This window comes from Dasypus novemcinctus, chromosome 14 (assembly GCF_030445035.2).
Source record: "Dasypus novemcinctus isolate mDasNov1 chromosome 14, mDasNov1.1.hap2, whole genome shotgun sequence".
Taxonomy (NCBI): domain Eukaryota; kingdom Metazoa; phylum Chordata; class Mammalia; order Cingulata; family Dasypodidae; genus Dasypus; species Dasypus novemcinctus.
The window spans coordinates 27,981,641-28,001,687 of record NC_080686.1 but is presented as its reverse complement, the minus strand read 5'-3'; the positions used below and the strand labels follow the sequence as shown (position 1 = coordinate 28,001,687).

The following is a 20,047-nucleotide window of genomic DNA, read 5'->3' as shown; positions in this document are numbered from 1 at the left end:
TCCCTTCTTTCTTTCTTCAGTAAAAGAACCCCCCAATTTCAATGGGCATAGGGCTCCCGTGCTGGAGACTATAGACCCAACCTCTGGCTGAGGAATGCGAGCAGAGGAGACAAATATCACCTCCACTTCCTCTTTCCCCCTTTCCAGGCTGTGGTGTGTTGGTCAGCCAGCTTTGAAAATGTCAAGGACAAAGCCCTTGGAGGCAGAGGAACAAGAAGATAGAGGGGACATGGATAATCTCAGGGACCAGAGCTGCCTCCCTCCAGGACTGTCCACCATTTCCTGCTTTTATGGGAGAGAGAAAAAAATTGCTTCTATCATAGTATTTGGGAATCTCTCTGGGAGGTGGCTTAGCTGATGATATAACAAATATAGCTACCCAGGGAGAAAATCTGAGTGTGAGTAGGTTAGGCTCCAGGATAGAGAAGAGGCAGCAGGGGCGGGGAGAGAATGGGAAAACAATAGATATACCGACCATGGGTGCTTTATTCTCTTCTCTTCTTTTTTAGTGATTTTAGCAAAAGAAAACAGAGAAGTGAGTTGTCAGCTGGACTCTGCCAAATGGTTGTAGGCTTGGTAAAGAGACCCATATAAAAGATACTCGAATGTCCAGAGAGATGGAAAAGAGACTGAATTTATAAATTTATGCTCTTTATTATGAGGTATAAGTACATCCTTAACCTAGATACAAAATTATTTTATTCTAGAAATCTAGAGAGTGGTTTTGTATATAGCAGATAGAAATCAAGTTCTTTGTTGCTAGTACTGAGTAGGACTGAATAACTTTGAAGAGTGATTTTGATTGAAAACATCAGGCTTACCTGCAAAATTCTAGGTGAGCTTTTCTGAGATGTTACAAGAAAAAAAGTATACATTGGTCTTTTATTGTCTAATCACAGATAAACTAAAAATGAAACAGATTAGATCTTTCCATTCTCTGGATCTGATTGGACCAGGCTTTCTTTTCCAGTGTGAACAAAACAAATTTGTAAAGCGCATTGGTGCTACAGACGTTTAGTAGGACTTGGGACAATAAAGGGTACTTTGTTGTAGTTGTGGAAATGAGAGTTTTCCTGACTGAAACATTTCCCCTTCAGGGAGGTGTCCTGTGTTACACTACAGCTCTCCATCCATCCTAAGCTCTAGTCACAATTACTTGCCCTTTTTTAGGTGGATTTGTACCCAAAAGGGGGCAGACAAAAGAAGCTTGGCAACGCATTTTAAAAATTAGTACTCTCCGTCGTTTTTCTTTTTTTCCCTACGAATTTCCTCTGCTCCTATGGCTTCAATAACCATTCTATGATGATGATTTTCAAATCAAATTCTCCCACCTCAGTCTCCCTTTTAAGTTCCAGTTCTGAATTCTCATTTCACAGGTCCCTCAAACACACTATATTTATTTATTTTCCAAAGATTTTTAAAATGTATTTATTTCTCCCCACCCCCTTGTTGTTTGCACTTGCTGTGTCTGTTCATCTTCTTTGTTTCTTTAGGAGGTACCGGGAACCGAACCAGGGACCTCCCATGTGGTAGGCAGGAGCTCAATCACTTGAGCCATATCTACTTTCCCACACTATACTTAAAATCAACATCATTCTATTCTGTGTTCTTCCAATTTCCAACCCCTCTCATTCTGCTATCCTTATATTCCTTTTTCATATGAAGGCTTCCCCACCCACCTACTTGACTTGCCCTTATGTAAAATCTCCTCTCCTATCCCCCATTTCCAGCTGGTCACCAAGTCCAGTCCATTTTAGATGGTATCCTACAGGGACTGGTCAATGGAGCTTAAATATTATCAGTATATACTAATCCTACAATGTGTCATTTGTACATAAATCAATGAAATGTCCCATGGTATCCTGCATGTGGAAAATAATCATGATACACCTTCAGCGCAGTGTGAGTTTGCATTATGGATGTGATGAACAATGTATGTGAGAAATACATGAAGAAAAGAAAAGTGTGTGGAGTTCTTCAGAACAGATTGCATGGAATGCTCTCCAACCTGGGCAGCCTGGCTGTCACCTGCCTGAGGTATTCTCTGAGAAGTGAGTGCTCTGAGAGATGGAGAGGTGGCAGCTCTTACTGCCTGAGAGAGAAATATGTCAGGATAGATAAAGGGGGGATAATTGACCTGAATGTGCCAGTTACAGTTTAGCAGAAGCACACCTCCAAAGTAATTCACCTCCAAAGTTAATGGAGTGTTAACGGAGGGAAACATTTTTTTTGCATTCTTGAGTGTGGCTGCCACTAACTGGAGTCACTGACCGAGGTTACTGAGAGGCAGAGGGAGGGAGAGCCCTTGAAACTGACCCTGCGGAAAAACACCAAGTGAGGACAAGTCTGGCCTAAAGGTTGATCAGAACAGAAAAAGAACTTCTCTAGCCTGGTTAATATAATCTTATGTAGATTGAAAAGAAATAAGTGTTAGCGACAGAGTTGATGTCCTGGAAGCTGTCAGAATCCTGTCCAGAGATGACAGGGAGCTTTTGTGACTGAGCCAGCAAAGACTGTAGCTGATGGACACAACAATGTTCAGATATGAAAGGCAGTTTTAAAGAAACTGCTAACTAGCATCAATGAGAGTAGACGCATAAAGTGCTTGCAATTTTCCTCTGTGATAGCTATGTTGACTGTAAGTCTCTTTTTGGTTTAAAAATAATAGTTTAACTTTTAATGAATGACTGAATTCTGTTTTTTATTTATAATATCTTGGTGCATCAACTTTACATAAATCTCAGGAATCATCTAGTACAACTTATATCCTGGACTAAGGTGGTAAAAGATTAGTTAAGAGGTTTCTATTGAGAGTAAGTATTTTTAAAAGATGGATTGGAGGTCAGGAAAAGGACGGTGTCCTGGATTGCCAGGGCTGCTATGACAAATACTAGACAATGGTTTGACTTAAACAACAAAAATTATTGGCTCACAGTTTGGAGAGCAGAAGTCCAAAATGAAGATGTCAGTAAAGCCATGCTTTTTCCAGAAGTTGGTTATGTTCTGGTGATGACAGTCTTCTGTCACATGGTGATCTCACTTTCCTTCTGTCTGGACTCTTCTGATTTCTACTCACTTCTGGAGTCTGGCTTCTTCTGACTTCTTCTCACCAACTGCATTCACATGTCATTTCTTTATAAGGTTTCCAACAATATGGATTAAGTTCCACCCTGACTTAATATGGGCACATCTTAAATTAGTAATATTATTCAAAAGTTTTTACAAAAGGATTCCCATTAGTAGGAATGCAGATTAAGATTTGAAAATGTCTTTTGTAGGCTACTTGACTCAATCCCCAAAAAAGGGGAGGAAAAGGAAATCATGTTTAATGCCTTTGGTACAGAGTTTTGTAGATGTTATCTCCTTTGATTATTAAGGGAACCTAGCATGTACGTGTCATTATTGCTTAACATTCCTCTGCTTCATGGAGGCTTGGCATGCAGCCTTCTTGGGTATGGATAGGTGTAGCAGTAGGGATGGTAGCTGGAGCAGAAAGTTCACATCAGAGGCAGTGCGGAGGGACTGAGTGAAGGAGCTGCTGAAGCTGAATGAACGAGCCACACCAAGACATTTCATGCTTGTGAACATCCACAAAACCAGCAGGGAGTTTTGGAGAATCTTCAAAACCAATGGAGGCCAAAGGAACCAACAGCCTCAGGTAAGAAGGAAGCCCAGCTGTGAATTGGCTAAGATCAAATGATGGTGGTAGGGAATGGGGAGATTAATAGACCATGGCCCCAGAGTCCTCACTTATAGGAAGGCACAGGGAACTTTGAGAACACTTTTGAGTTTTCCAGGTCACCTGGTGTGACCATTTGAAGTTCTTTTCTGAATCCCAAAAGATTGTGTTTAGTCTAATCTATTCCTTTGGGTTTGGTACCCTTTGGTTGCATTAGATTCAGTTTAGATCACTTGATTAGACTGCTTTGATTAGATATATCAGTGAGGTGTGAGCCATTTTGGGTCTCTGTCCCCTTCCTGGGCCTGATATAAATGGAGCAAAGAGAGAGATACACACAGAGGAAAAGCATCTCTAATTGGTGCCTTGATTTGGACATTTCATGGCCTCAGAACTGTAAGGTTTTACCCTCAATAACATTTCCATTATAAAAGCCAACCCATTTTTGGTTCTTTGCATTGGCAGCCCTGTGGCAAACTAAGACACACAGCAAGAAGCAAGACTGGAATTTATCTTTGCTTTTGCTGGTTCCTGTTTCAAGACTGCTTTCAATTTATTATATGACCTTTTAAGATATTCCACAGTTCCTGATTTATACCTTTGTATTGATTTCAGTGTAAGAGTTTTGATAAAATAATGATCATATTTACATATTTTAAGTAAAATAACCTTGTAAATTTTAACTACCCAATTCATGTTTCTTAGATCATATTTTAAATGAGATTTGTGCAAATCTAAGTGGACAATTACATAAATTTAAAGTTAATGTCTCCAACCTTTATATTTTTCTTTAACATCTATTTTAGACATAATGAATGATTCTTTCATCCCATCAAATGTTGGGGGCCCTCCCCAATATTTCCTAAGTTTCCTGGGGGTGCTAACTTTCTCTTGCCATGTTTTGCTCTTAATTCTACCACTTCTCAAGTTCCAGTTTCCTCTCACCAATCTCCTGTCCTTTGGCTCATGCCCTTTCCCCACCCCATGTCATCTTACATGTGACAAAGACCTTCCTTCTCCATTTCCTAAAGTACCCTTGCAAGATACTGTGTGCAGCAGACTATTAGGAATATTTTAAAGATAACAAGTACTTATAGCTCAGAATGGGAATGACTTCAAATTCAACATTGGTCATGACTTTTCCAAAAATAATTTACTAACTACTCTCCATCACAGAACACTTTTACTGACTCACCCTACCTCGGACCCTCCACTGCTTAAATATTGCTGGGTTGTCCTCCGTACCTCGGGGCTTGTCATTGTGTCTTCTCTTTTCCAAGTATCTAGGGCCCCTGAAACTTTGGCATTACCCAGAGATACAACTCTCCAAATTCCTGCTCCTTTATTACCAATTTATTTGTTTCAGTCTCTTTGTCTAAATGAGAACCTGGCCTCACCTTGTTAACTTGTATGTCCATTATTGGTTATCCTGTACAAAAGGAGAATCCTCTGGGCCTTAGGATATGTTTATAAAGAAATTTTAACTGCTTTGACTGAAAAAAAAAAAACCAAATTCTTGATCAAATTATTAAAGAGTTTTTTTTCCCTCCACCCACAGTCTGTTAAGTAAGAGGTTTAAAATTTAAAACCAGTTTAAAATTTATTCTTCCCGCTTCATGAGTGAGGATTGATTGATAGTTGTTTCTCTTCTTCGTACATAAAGATAATGCTAAGTAATAGTAATGTTTTACTGAGCACCAGGCACAAAGGTAAGCGCTATAGATGATTGGATTGCATTCAGTCTTTACCAACGCCATGTGAAGGAAGTACTGCTGTTACTTTCCATTTTCCAAAGGCTGGAGCTGAAGGTCGGAGGTTCAGGGACTCACCTGAATTGTATGGCTCACGCAGGGAGGAACCACGATTGGAACCTCAGCCTGCGTACTCCACAGTCTCTTTTAACTGCTACTTTATAAGGCTCCTGAGAAAGAGTGCACCTCACTGCATGTTCTGTTCATGCAGACGTAATACCTTCTTCAATATCTGCCTTTAAACTTAAGTGTGTGCATTTTGCCATTGCGATTTAGGAGTTTTTTGTTTTTGTAAATAACTATTTAGATGTTTTAGGGGAGATAGATAAGAGTGTGATCAAAAGGAAAATACTGTTTGCCAGGAGACCAGTGGATATGTGGTGAGCTCGATTATGATACAGTTCAGATGCCTATCTCCATTTATCTGGTGTGCAAATACTAGGAACATGTAATTAGGTAGATTCTTATAGAGGGCAACTGTTAAATCGACAAAGATGAGTGGGCAACATCTGTTATACAAAATTATTGACTACAAAATACTTGTAATAAATAGAGTTACAAAGTAATCTTCCGGGTAATGAAAACAAATGTTGCACTGAAGCTTTCTTGGTAATGTAAAGTTACTTGAAATTATCTTTAGCCTTATTTGGAATAGTTTTTAAAGTTATTTGCCAAATCTGCTGTTTCTTGAATACTTTTCTATATTTGTTTATTCCTATCTAGTTTTCAATGCTATTTACAGAGCCAGGATCCCTTTTCAGTAACTATGGCTCCTTGAAGTCTTGTGTAACTTTAAAAGAAATTCAACAAGTAAGGGGAGCTTTCATTCCCAGGAGTTTGAGGGATATTTTTGATATAACGATGTCATGTAAAGTAGAATACAAAAATCTCCCACCTGCTTCTGAAGAGATGTTTCCCCTGAGAGGCTCCAGGAGTGCCAAGGGCTCTGGGAACTAATGAATCTTGGCTTTTCAAAACATCTTGAATGATGCTCTGGTCTCACCTATATCCAGTAAAAACACCTGAGCACATACACAGAATTTCATGAATTCTCATGTGGAGAGGAGTAGGAGGGCATACAGAGAAGTATAATATGTAGGTAATTTCTCAGAGAGATGACAATCAGGTTGAAGAAATAATATGCATATATAACTACATGTATGCACACACACATTCATGGAGCTAATATACTATACAAAGCTTTAAGTGCTAAATGATTAATGTTGATTGTAAGGGTTTAGGAGAAGAGGAAAGGAGATCTGTCAGAGAAGAATTCATGAAAAAGATAAGATGTGAGTTGGGGTTTTAAGGATGAGAAAGAAAATATCAGAATATGACAGATACATTATATCTAAGGACAAATCATCAGTTTTATTCTTAGGATAATTTCTCTTTCCCTCTTTTTTGTTTTCTTAATATCCTCTGTTCATTTATGAACCATCCAGTAATTCATATATTGAGCATCTTGTGCCTATCCTACTGTCTGACTCTAGTCCAGTAGTACACTGTGAACAAAATAGACCAAATCTCTGCCCTAGGAATGGCCTCACTGAGAAGGTGAATTATGAATAAAGATCTGTACAGAGTAAGGAAGGGTGATGGTTAATTCCATGTGTCAACTTGTTTAGGTTATGGTATCCAATTATTTGATCTAGCAAGCACTGGCCTGATTGCTCCTGTGGGTATTTTATAGATGGATTTACATCTATCATCAGTTGACTGCATCTGTGGCTGACTGCATCTACAATCAACAAAGGAGATTGCCCTCAGCAATGCAGGGAGTGTCCTCATCCAATCAACTGGAGGTACTAAAAATCAAAGCTGCGGTTTTCAGAAGTCAGAGAAAAGAATTTCTGTCTCTACTTCAGCCAGCTCTGTTCCTTATCTTCTCCTTGTATTACTATTGTCATATAAATTGTATCTTTAAACGTTAGAATCTATCAACATGGTTTTATAGCTATTGCTTTATATAGTTTTTTAAAGCTGACAGAAGAATGACTAACAAAGATACATTTATACTTTTATATTTTCCTATGTATTTACCCTTACTGGTGCTCATTATTTTTTCATGTGGATTTGAGTTATGTCTATGTCCTTTCATTTCAGCCAGAAGGTTTTCATTTAGCGTGTCTTCTAGGGCAGGTGTGCTAGTCATGAACCATCTCAGTTTTTATTTATTTGGGAATGATCTAATTTCTCCTTCATTTTTTAAAAAAATTATTTTTATTTATTTCTCTCCCCTTCCCTGCCCCCCCCACCAGTTATCTGCTCTCTGTGTCCATTCACTGTGTGTGTTCTTCTGTGTCCGCTTGTATTCTTGTCAGTGGTACCTGAATCTGTGTCTCTTTTTGTTGTGTCATCTTGCTGCATCAGCTCTCACTGTGCGCAGTGCCATTCCTGGGCAGGCTGCACTTTTTTTGCACTGGACAACTCTCCTTGCAGGGTGCACACCTTGTGTGTGGGGCTCCTCTATGCGGGGGACACCCCTGCGTAGCACAGCACTCCTTGCACACATCAGCACTGTGCATGGACCAGCTCATCACATGGGTCAGGAGGCCCTGGGTTTGAACCCTGGATCTCCCATGTGGTAGGCAGATGCCCTATCTGTTGGGCCAAATCTGCTTCCCTCCTGCATTTTTGGAAGACAGTTTTGGTGTACATAGAATTCTTTGTTGACAGCCTTTTCTTGAAGCACTTTGAATTTGTCATTTCATTGTCTTGTGACCTCCATGGTTTCTAAGAAGTCAGTTATTAATCTTAGGGAGGATTCCTTATATGTGATGGGTTTCTTTTCTCTTGCAGCTTTCAAGCTTTCCTCTTTTTCTTTGTCTTTTTATAGTTTGACTATAATATGTTTAGGCATGTATCTCCTACTTGGAGTTTATTGAGTTTTTTGGTTTTGTATACTAATGTTTTTCCTCAAATTTGGGAAATTTTGGCCATTATTCATTGAAATATTCTTTTTTCTCCTTTCTCTTTCTCTCCATTTGGGACTCCCATTATGGGTATGCTAGTGTGCTTGACTATTGCCACACAGGTCTCTGAATCTTTGTTCAGTTTTCTTCTTTTAATTCCTCAGATTGGATAATCTCAACTGATCTGCCTTCAAGTTTATTGATTCTTTCTTTTACCAGTTTAAATCTACTGTTGAGCTCCTCTAGTGAATTTTTTACTCTAGTTATTGTATTTTTCAATTCCAGACTTTCCATTTAGTTCTTTTTAAAAAAATTCTTTTTCTATGACTTTATTCATGATCTGTATTTGTTGATACAGAATTCTTATAATTTCCTTTAATTCTTTATACATGGTTTCCTTTAGGTTTTTGAACATATTTATGATGACTGATTTAAAATCTTTGTCTAGTAAATCCTACATCCAGTCTTTGTTAGGGACAGTTTCTGTTGACTGATATTTTCCCTGAGTATGGGTCATACTTTCCTCTTTTCCTCCCATATTTTATTTTTGTTTAGATCCAGACATTTTATATAATATAATGCGGCAACTCTGGAAATCTGATTTTTCCCTACCCCCAAGAGATTGTTGTTACTGTTTGTTTGCTTAATGTCTGTCCTGGGCTAATTCTATAAAGTCTGTATTCTTTGCTGTGTAAGCAATGAAGCCGATGCTCAGTTGGCATAGTGCTCAGTTAATGATTGGGAGACTTCCTTAAATGCCTTGAACCAGTATGTCTCCCTGCCCTTTTGCTTGGTGTGTTTGTTGGTGTACACTTTCAGTGCTCTGGCAGGTGGTTTACAAGTATACCTTAACTTATACTTTCTGTTTGTGCAGAGCCTTGGTGTTAGCCAGAAGCAAGATACTAAGGCATTCATAGATATTTTCTGGGCATGCACACAGCCCTGCTCATGTACATGGCCTTCTAAGTTCCCAGAAATACTTCAGAGATTTTCAAAGCTCCATATGGACATCTCATGACCTAGCTTTTCTTTTTTACTTTTTTTTTTGTTGTTGTTAGCTTCTTTTAGCCCCAACTGATAACACTGCCTCAAGCAGCTGTGATGTTAAACAATTAGCAATCATTGCTTTGGAGAAATTCCCTGTAGATAGGGCCATTTGCACAGTGGACTCTGAGTCAGGTCAAATAAGCCCTGAGAATGGAGCCTTTCTGTGAGCTGCCAGACAGGTCAAATGGTGACAGTTCTCTGGGGACTTGGCTTTTGGGAGAGCTTCACACCCATTCTGTTCCCTCCAGTAACTACCACGTTGCTTGTTTTCTTAACTACCGTGTGTGTGAGCCCATTTGGAGCTAGGGTAAGTGAGATGGGATTAGGGCAAGTTAAAATGCCTTAGAGCTCACTGTTCTTACCAAAATTCAGTTGTTTTTCCAGAATAAACATTCTTTGGATTGTTGTAAGTCTTTAGTTAAATTCCAGAATTCTGAGAAAGTTGAGTGCGATGGTTTCGGCATGTTCTCATGACTTTTATGAAACAGTGGATTTTTGGAGGTCCTTATCATTCTGGAAGTCAGAACCCAGAAATGCTTTTTAATACTATTAAAAATATGCTTTCATGTATTTTTATTTAAACTTCTGATTGGAAAAATTATGAATGATTAAAGAATGATCTAAATTTTCTCTTCTGAGCCTCTGGACTTTTGACTAATAAAAATCATACTGTAGCTATCAAACACATTAAAATGAATGAATTGACTTCTTCAATTAATTTATCCATTCAGCAAAATTTTATTGTTCAGTGTGCTGGAGATAAAGCAGTGAACGAGACAAAGACCCTGCCACCATCGGGCTTTCATTCTTGGGTTTCCATACTGCAGTTTTCTTTCAGAACTAGAGGGGGGATAAAAAGTGAGGTTGTTATTTATTAGGTTAAGGAAGAAAAATGATATAAAGGAGGGATTATGTCTTATACTCTACTTCACAAGGCATTTTATTAGAAAAAGCAAAATTAAGTGCCATCTGTCACTACCACCCACCATCAAAAACAAAGATGATTCCTCCACAGTGCTGGGTAAATGGCTCTCCAAGTTTGTAGAGGATCCTTGTTCAGACTCCCTCCCTGTTGATCCAGGCATAGGAATAGTCTAGATTCATCATTTTATAGGACCACTTGGGTTTTCTTTTAGTAGATGAATTGTTTTCACCTGAGATTAATTTTTTATTCCTGAATTAGAGATAGCTATAGGAGTAACCTGAGGATATAAGAGAGTCACAAAAACTGGAATTCTGGATTCACTGCCAAATAGATTTGGCTAGATTGACCTCCAGATTCCAGGCTACAGAGGAAAGTTTCCAGCCAATATCATCCTTACATTTACTAAACTCAGTAGACAACAAACACACAGAAAAAGACAAGCAAACAAATAATTAAACACACACACACACACACAAACAGAACAATTTGAGTTTTATTAAGATGAAGTTGTAATTACCAACGCATCATAATTCTGCTAATTTGGAGGGACTTGAAATTTAATTCAAAATAGTATGACTGGGATTTTCATCTTTTACTTTAAGGGTGACAGAGCTGCTCAGTTGGGTAGAAGATAGTGTTACTGAGTGCACAATACCTTGGGTTGAATCCAATATGCTCAGCTTGAAGGCTTGGAGGAGTATCAGTGGTTAAAATTTTCAGTGAGGCAAGTGAAAAGTTATTCATAATTTCAGTATTCTTTTAATCTTTTTTTTTTTAATCATGAGGAAAGCAAACTGGTAGTTTTGTGTCTCTTTATTTTTTCCTGCCTATTCATTTGGTGCCATTTTAATACTTGAAAGAATGAAGTCTGAATATTCATACAAAATTCCTCGATGAAGGTACTGACGAGTAATAAAATGATCATATGTTGATATTTTTGGTAGGAAGAAAGGGTCACAAAGGATGCTATTCAACTATCTAATCAGACCTGGGCAGGTGATTATGCTTCTTTGTTCTGGAAACCTTAGCAACCCTAGAGGTCCAGGTAGTTTGTTCAATTGTGTTGTCACACAAGGAGTAATCTCACTGAAGCTTGGAGTTTGTTTCTCATAATTGGTGCTGCTTTGTACTTACTACCAGGTATGTTAAATATTTTCCTAGGCATTAAGGTGACCTGCACTTTAGAAATATGTGGATCCACCTGCATTGCATGTGTGTGGGTCTGCATTACCACCAGTGTCAGTGGTGAATGTCAGAGCTGGCAATTTAGAAAACCTTACATATGTGTTCTCTTCCCCAACCTCTCTGTAGAAACACACAAATGTGGCTGCTGGTTTATGGAGTGGGGAATAGGCATTAGTCTCTGGTGGCTTGAGCCAACATAAATGATTCTGTGGAGCAGTGAGATGGAAAACTAGAAATCTAACTAGCTGTATGCCAGACAAGGGCTAGACCTCCTCCAATAATGAACGTGCGAGGTGGGCGCATTGCTTCTGTGAGGCTTGATGGTCTCTCCGTCATGTAGTTCATTGGGTGTGAATGATGTCTTCTTGTTTACCCGGAAATGTGAAAGTTTGCCTTTGTCTTATTTTTACACCTCATTGCTCCTCCATCTCTTTTTCAAATCTCATTTAAAAGGTATTTAGATATCTTCTCCTTGCCTATCTTTCTTAATTTTAGCTTGCTTCTCGTAATGGTCCTGTGATTCCAATGGATAACATTTTTTCCAGGGTGTTTTCAAATCTTCTTCAACACAAATCTTGCTATAAAATATCCTCAAATTTGATGTATAAAACTCAGCTTAGTGCATGGCAATATAGTAGTTTAGAGTAGTACAAGGCAATAAAGTGTTCTAGAATATAAGTTGGTCACTTAAGAAATTGTACTAACTTAGTCACTAATAGGCTTATAAGCTAAATTGTTAATCCAGTGTGCTAAAACACTGATTAACTAGTGAATAATACATATTAAAATGTGTCAATTGTCTAATCTAAAATGAAATTATCCTTTTAAGACAGTGGTGCCTCTTTTTATAGCAAGGTGTTACTCTCTCCAGAAGAGGCTGTGGGCACTAATGGGAGCGAGGATGTCTGTGTGTATGGGGAGGTACTGGTAGCTCCCAAGAAGTGTGGGAAGGGGTTTAGATAGTTCTATCGAGGATTTTGCACCATTAAATGGAAGGGGGCATATTTTAACAGTGCCTGTCAATAATTGACTCTCTTGTAGCTTCTGGCCACTCTCCCTTTCATTATTAGAAAGGTTGAGGGACAGAGATTCAGGAAGGGACCTTTATAAACACTTCTGCTCGCCCTTCCTCTTGTCTACAGGCACTGGAAAGCTCAGTGAGACACATTTCAAGTCAGCTTTACCAAGTGTATATGTTTTATTGAAGTGGGGGCTAAGGTGAGTTAATTAGTTTTAGTTGACCTATTGGGGACCCTTGCTGTTTGGATCTAACTTCAGCCACAAAGTAGAACAGAGACATTGGCAGGATCTCGTCCATCATTGCTGGGGGAGTACCATTCTAAGTAGAATTAGATTTTGCCCATGTCTGCAATTTTTGAGCATGAGATGCTGTTTTCAAAGAGCCCATTTTTCCTAAAACTGAATCTTTCTTTGCTCCCGAGCTAAACCTCTCAGGATTGTGGTAGGTAATCCAGACAAAGAAGTGGGAGTGCATTGGAGTGGATGCAGCTCAAGTGTTTGAGCTCTTGCTTCCCTTGCATGAGGTCTTGAGGGTTATTCTCCGGTACCTCCTAAAAACAAAACAAACAAATGAAAAAAAATCCCATTGGGGATTGGATATAGTTCAGTGGTTGAGTGCCTACTTCCCATGTAAGAGGTCCTGGGTTCAATATCTGGTACCTCCTAAAAAAAAAAAAAAGAAGTGGGGGTGCATGCTTTCTCTGATGTGAATAGGCTGAGCATCTCGGTTTCTGGGCTACCTTCAAAGTTCGAATGCCAACATGTTTGTCTGTATTATTCTTGGCAATATTGGTCCTGGAGAGAGTATTTCTTGGATGAATGCTGTGCTGTAGGAAATGAGGATTTCTGGCCAATGTGGTACCATTCCAAGAAGCTCTGTCTTCCAGGGAGAGGCTTTCTGTGAAATGCACCATGCCACTGCTTTGGTAGAGGTCTGTCAACAGCTCTAGGAGACCTATTGTGATCAAATGGCTGGAAGTAGAGCTCTAATGGGAGATGAGAAGGCCTAACAACTTTTACTCCATGCCCACAGTACCTGCAAAAACTTCAGGTCTTGAGATCTGGGAGCTTGTGTATCAAATACATAAAGAAAGAGAGAAGGTCCAAAGTGTTATTCTTTGATATCAGATCTTCTTCTAGACCTTAGTGGCAGATATCTAAGATATAAGATTTACTTTGCTTATTTGCAGTATGATTGAGAGAAACTAGTTTGGATGAGACAATAATCTCCAATTGTTGTCTCCTACTAGATGAGCTTCCAGGAAAAGCTGACACATTGAAATGGAAGAGGCCAAAATATACTGTAGTATGTTGTCATGTTTCCCACATTCACTTAGTTGACTTCCAGGATTGTATGAGACCATGCTATAGGTTTCTTGAAGTTTGGTTATGGCTGATATTTAATCTCTCCCTGCTATATCATCTCTAGATCTCACCTTCATCATTGTTTTCAGAGAAAGGATTTTATCTGAAAATCATATCTTCATAATAACACTATGAATGGAGCTGGATGTATTCATTCTCAATTCTTTTGATCAACATTTATCGATGCCTATTGTGTGAAAATAGAAGAACATGAATTTTCTTCTGTCTAATGATAGAGTGTTTTGTATTTTGAATTAGTCAGGTACCCATTGGTGCCTGGCTTCTCTTCAGGAAGTGGAAGGTCACTTTGCTCACAGCAGCAGTGTGAAGACTGATCTTTTAAAAGTTTCTGGTTGCTAGGCCATAGGTGCTTTCTCATGTTGCTTTGTCTGAGGTGCCCTTTCTTGTTTGGAATAAGTGTCTGTGAGTTAAAGCCATTTCCCAGTGGTCTGTCTTGTCTCCTCAGAGAATCTTTCAGTTCAGTAGCCTCAGATTATGATGAGTATTCCTGAATATGAAAGCTCTTGGCTGAGGCTGAATAAGCTCACTGTAAGACAGATGCTCAGTCTGTAGAAATGTAATAGAAAATCTATTCAGTTTCTCATCAGCACCAGGTTGATGATGTGATTCAACTTCAGGTGCTTTGTCTTCGGTGTAAACTTTTTCATCTATCACTTTGAAGATGAAACGATGGCTTCAAATTGGATTTAAGATGCTGATGGAAACCGGTGCCTACCTCATTGCTCCAGAAGAACTTCCCACTTGTCGTTCTTGTCAGCCAGTGAGAGGCTAACTTTTACCTCCCTAATTCCTTTTTTGTTTTCTTTTTGTTAATATTTCCCTTCTAGTTAGCATTGCTTCCCTTTCCTTAAAATTCATTATGGTCTGATGAAGACCTCAGTTGCAGTCTACAGTCTGCTTTTTAAAATGCTTCTCTGAGTCTGGCCCAAGTGATGGATGCTTTTATATAGTTAGGAAGAAGGCTAATGCGGGACCAGTCTATGCCGAGACCAGCTCAGCAATAGGTTTGCATGAAGGGAAGGTGATGCAGAACTGAAGAAATAAAAGGACAGAAAGAAAGACATGAGAGAAAATAAAGATGGGACCAGGGTGGAAGCGGACTTGGCCCAATAGATAGGGTGTCTGCTTACCACATGGAAGGTCCAGGGTTCAAACCCCGGGCCTCCTTGACCCGTGTGGAGCTGGCCCATGCGCAGCGCTGATGCGTGCAAGGAGTTCCCTGCCACGCAGGGGTGTCCCCCGTGTAGGGGAGCCCCACATGCAAGGACTGCTCCCCGTAAGGAGAGCCGCCCAGCCCAAAAGAAAGTGCAGCCTGCCCAGGAATGGCACCACACACGCGGAGAGCTGACACAGCAAGATGACACAACAAAAAGAAACACAGATTCCCGGTGCCGCTGACAACAACATAAGCGGTCACAGAAGAACATACAGCGAATGGACACAGGGAACAGACAACTGGGGTGGGAGGGGGGAGGGGGAGAGAAATTAAAAAAAAAATTAAAAAAAAAAAAAAAAGATGGGACCAGGGGACTCAACAGCTTCTGGAATTGAGAACCTCGACCCTAGTTTCCACATCGTATTTATTAGAGATTACAAAGCAGTAGTTATCTATGTTTACTTTCAAGGCTGCTTGTTATTAAAGCTATAGCACCAGCAATGCTAGGGAGCAGGCCGTAACAAAGTCCTAACGTCTCCACAGGCAAACAATTTTCGTGCTGACCAAACAGCATTCCATCTAGTCAAGGCCAGTGTTCCTAAGCCCGCACTTCTTATCTGCATTATGGAAACGTTTCAAATTCAAGCCAGGTTCCCACATTCAAATTCAAGCTATTTTCCCACAAGTCTGCACAAATGTGTTTGAATTAGATGTTAAAATATTGACACACATGAACTTGTCAGTGGATGCCCCCTCCCCTTTTTTGTTTGAGACCCTGGTATCCTCCTGCCTTGGCCCCTGGAACCCATCCCTTGGAACTCCCCGCCACGAGGGTCCCCGCTAGGACCCTGCTCCAGGGCAGTGCAACCAGGAGCTCTTTCTGATTGTTTGGTGCCCAGGCCACCCAGTTATTAAATATTTCAAGCATTGTCCATGCTTATGAGTCAATAGACTTTATTGGCAGAGCTTCCTAGCCTTTTGGCCTAGGACTAAAACTTTTTCATGAGAAGCTTGACTTCCAGGATTAGCTCTCTATTTGCTTCTGGGAATGAAGGTGAATGTCATGTTAGAAAACACATATCCTACCCTGGCCAATCCCAAAGAAGCTTTAAATCAGTTTCCCTGACCTATGCTAAAGTCTTTACGGTTTTCTTGATATTATTACAACACCCTTCCTGCTAAAATAGTACTTGGAGCCAACTTGACTCCAATTACATACTTAAAATAATTACTTCCATGTTGTTAAGTCCTAATCTTTCTGCACGATTTTGTAGCATGTTTTTGGTTATTACCTCTTTGTTTAGTGATTTGACAGGAGGAGACGGACTTAACCAGCTTATTGAGAGCTGCCTTTTCAAGTTAAGAAATTCGTCCTCTCTTTGGTATTTAAACAAATGTGATACGATTTGTACTGTACACATAAACTCTAGAGCTAAAAAAATTTTTTTCAGGACCCTGCAAACAAATGGAATGGATTCACTTTTGTGTGTCAATAAGTGGTTTTATGGATGGGAATGGATGGACACATGCCCATTGCAGGGCCATTTGTTCCTCTCCTGTCTGAACACTTCCCTCTGAAATGCCTTTAATGGAAGATGCTTGTACAATGTAGAGGTGGTTGTTCACTGTACCATCACTGATGTGCTTCATTTTGACCAAATGACTAACTTTGCAAATAGACTATTTATGTCGAGTAGGAGCAAAGCTTCTCCACCAAAGTGCATTTTTAATGATCTACTTTAAGAGTAAGTGGATTTAGAAGTAGCTGTCCAGGAATCTGGTTGGCTGGCACCAACACCACTTCCTATAATTACCCAATAAACCATAAGGGCTTCGTTGGCACATTTATTCATGTCTGTCATGTCAGACCAGCTGCCACCCAGCATTCTATGTCCACTTCTAATATCCTCTTTAAAATCTTTGTGGAGAAATTTGGTGCCTGCACACCTTCAAAAATTCTTTGTGGAGAAATTTGGTATCCATGCACTACAAATTTCATGATGAGATGTCGCGCTGTTTTTTGTTTTTTTTAAGTGTTAATATTTTACCTAAATAGGAAAAATTATGAAAATTATGGACTAGACTAAGCTGTTATATTGAATTTGAAAACTTCATTTTAAAAGAGCATTTAGGATATGCACTAAAAATTGCAGGTGTAGTCTAACCTAAAAAATGCAGATTGCAAATCCCATCCTGAAACCAACTCTCTAAACTGGTACAAAGAATTAAAGAAATTAAAAAAAACTTAAATTTTATCCTGAAGGTACGAAGTAATCTGCTCAGTTTCTATGGTTAATAAAATTCAAACGTTAGAACTCAGGAAAGTGTCCTATACACAATGCACAACTGCAGTATTTTCCAATTTCTATATGAATTATTTCAATTGCATTGCTGACCGAGGATATTATACATGATTGATATTTACACCATTTTCTGAGGAGTAACAGGAGGCTGATGAAACTATATTAAATAAAGTAAATATTTTGGGAGAAGTATTTCATTTCACAGGAGTAAAGAGATTTTGAATCTTTCATTTGTGCCTTCAGATCTTTCTACTAAGATTTCAGTTGTGCTTTTTATTAACTGGAGGTGGAGTAAATGGCATTGTCTGTGGGTTCTGCCATTTGTTGTTGACATCCAGAGTAATTCAGCCTGTTTCCGCAGAATATTGTGTCACAGCACATTATCACATAATTAAGTGTAACACAGGAACAGTGACATACTAAATAAAGCATGTGGACATACACTGCAAGGCCAAAAAAAAAAAAAAAGTCCAGCTCTTACAAGAGCTACCTAGGCCTTCCCAAAAAGAATAGCTTCACTTTCAAGTTCAACTATCCCTGAGTGAATCACCTGAGCTTCTCTGTATCAGTGTAAAATAAAAATCCAGTGTTTCTCCAGCAGAATGTTAGCTCTGTGGGGATGAGAATATTGGCAATGATCTAATGTGAAATAGAAGAAATTAAATGTACTTGACAGTAATTGACTGAAGAAAATTCAGGAGCTGCAATAGCAACAGACCACAACAAAATAACACAATTAGGGACACATTAGCCATATGTCTCTATTATATTGAGAACAGAACAATATAAATGACCAGGTGATGACCTTCATCCCAAACTGGAAGGTGGATGACAAAGTCATGTAGATTTGGAAATTAAGGTGGGAAAAGAGATTACAGTAATAAAGGCATAGGAATGGCAGTGGTCTGCAGCTTGGTGCTGATGAGGATTTGATAAAGACTTGCTACGATACAAAACTTAGAAAAATTGTTTCATTATAGTCTATGGAATAGGTGAAAATAAAAATAGTGTTTATTAGATCTCATCATGAACCCTTGTAGTGTGTATTTTATGTCAGCAGATATTTACATGTGACACATGTTAATATATCAGAATATGACTGTCCTTTGTATTAAAGGATGAGTGCACGTCCACAACCACTTCATCCTGTACCTGCTACAATTATAGCCCTGATCAAATGATTCTGCAATTGTTTGTCTGTGGGTCTTTCTCTTGACCAGGCTTGGATCTTCTTTTTATTTTTTCAGAGCAGTTGTAGGTTTACAGAAACACAGAGTTCCCATATATCCCCCCTCACACACGCTTATTTCCCTATTATTAACACTTTGCATTAGTGTAGTACCTTGGATTTAATTCATGAAAGAATATAATTATAATTTTGCTATTAATTTTTTAGCTCGCTGCTTATATTAAGGTTCACTCTTTGTGTTGTACAGTTCTATGTGTTTTGTGTGTGTGTTAACTTAGATACAACCTAAAATTTCTCCCCTTTTCTCCATCTGCATCATCCATTGCCAAAACTTTTCCATCACCCTCAACAGAAACTCCATACCAATTAAGCATTAACTTCCCATTTCCCTCCCTGACTTTGCCCCTGTTAAAACCTGTATTATAGTTTCTGTCTTTTTGAATATGCATATTCTGCTTATTTCATACAAGTGAGATCATACAGCATTTGTCTTCCTGTGTTGGGCTCATTTCACTCACCATGATGTCCTCAAGGTTCATCCATGTCGAGGCACGTATCAGAACTTCAGACCTTTTAATGGCTGAATGATTTCCTTTGTGTGTATGTAACACATTTTGTTTATCCATTCACTGGTTGATGGACACCTGGTTGCTTCCAGCTTTTAGCATTTGTTAATAATGCCACTGTGAACATCAGTGTGCAAAGCTTCTGATCTTCTTTTAGGCAGGCACTATGTTCCCCAGATCTAGCTTAGAGTGAAGCCCACAGCGGATATTCAATATACAGTCACCGAATGGATGGTGTGCAGGGAGACTTCTGTTTATGTGGCTGGGGGTGGCTGAAAAAGCTGACAGATTAGCTGCTTGGCAGACTTGTCTATACCTAACATGTATTTTGTTTCTTCTTTGTGGGTTTGTCCTAGAGTGGACTTGGTCATCGTAGTGTGAGGTTTTTTCTTATGCCTCTGAATTTCACATTCAACCTTTGCTCTTTGCCAAACAGTCCACACAGCTAAAGTAAATATGTGGTAAAGAAGGGGACTAAGGGTGAATTGATGAAATAGTTTGATTTTAAGAAATGAAATCCCAATAAATTTTCTATCAGTAGTGGCAGAGTGAAGAATTTAATTATAAATTTATAAATATGTTTATAGGGTTATAAATTAGATAAATCCTGCAGAAAGATATAAGAATATGTACTTAAATATAGAAATATTTCATTTATCATGATCGAACATAGAATCATAGATCTTCTGACCATGTTTCCCACCTATTTCTGTCTCAATGTTAGTATGAGCATTGGTTGTACAAGCGTTCTAGCTACTGGCAAAATATCAGGTTTTTGTTACTCTGCTTCACCTCTCTGATTTCTGATTTGTTTGCAAAAGGGATATAGGATTTTATCTCTCTTTTTATAGGTATCCAGTGTAGTTTAGATATGCACAGCTTTTTTTCTTTTTTTTTACTCCTACCAGGGATTGAACCCAGGACC

At 39.0% G+C, this 20,047-nt stretch overlaps 1 long non-coding RNA gene across 1 annotated transcript; it reads right to left on the bottom strand.

Annotated features, from left to right (window-relative positions):
- Positions 1-10,106: 10,106 nt before the first annotated feature.
- On the bottom strand, positions 10,107-19,462 carry LOC131273354 (uncharacterized). The gene is made up of 2 exons (XR_009180563.2): positions 19,075-19,462; positions 10,107-10,232 (listed from the first exon to the last, which is right to left on the bottom strand). It is a non-coding gene; the product is annotated as an uncharacterized lncRNA (long non-coding RNA).
- Positions 19,463-20,047: the final 585 nt, after the last annotated feature.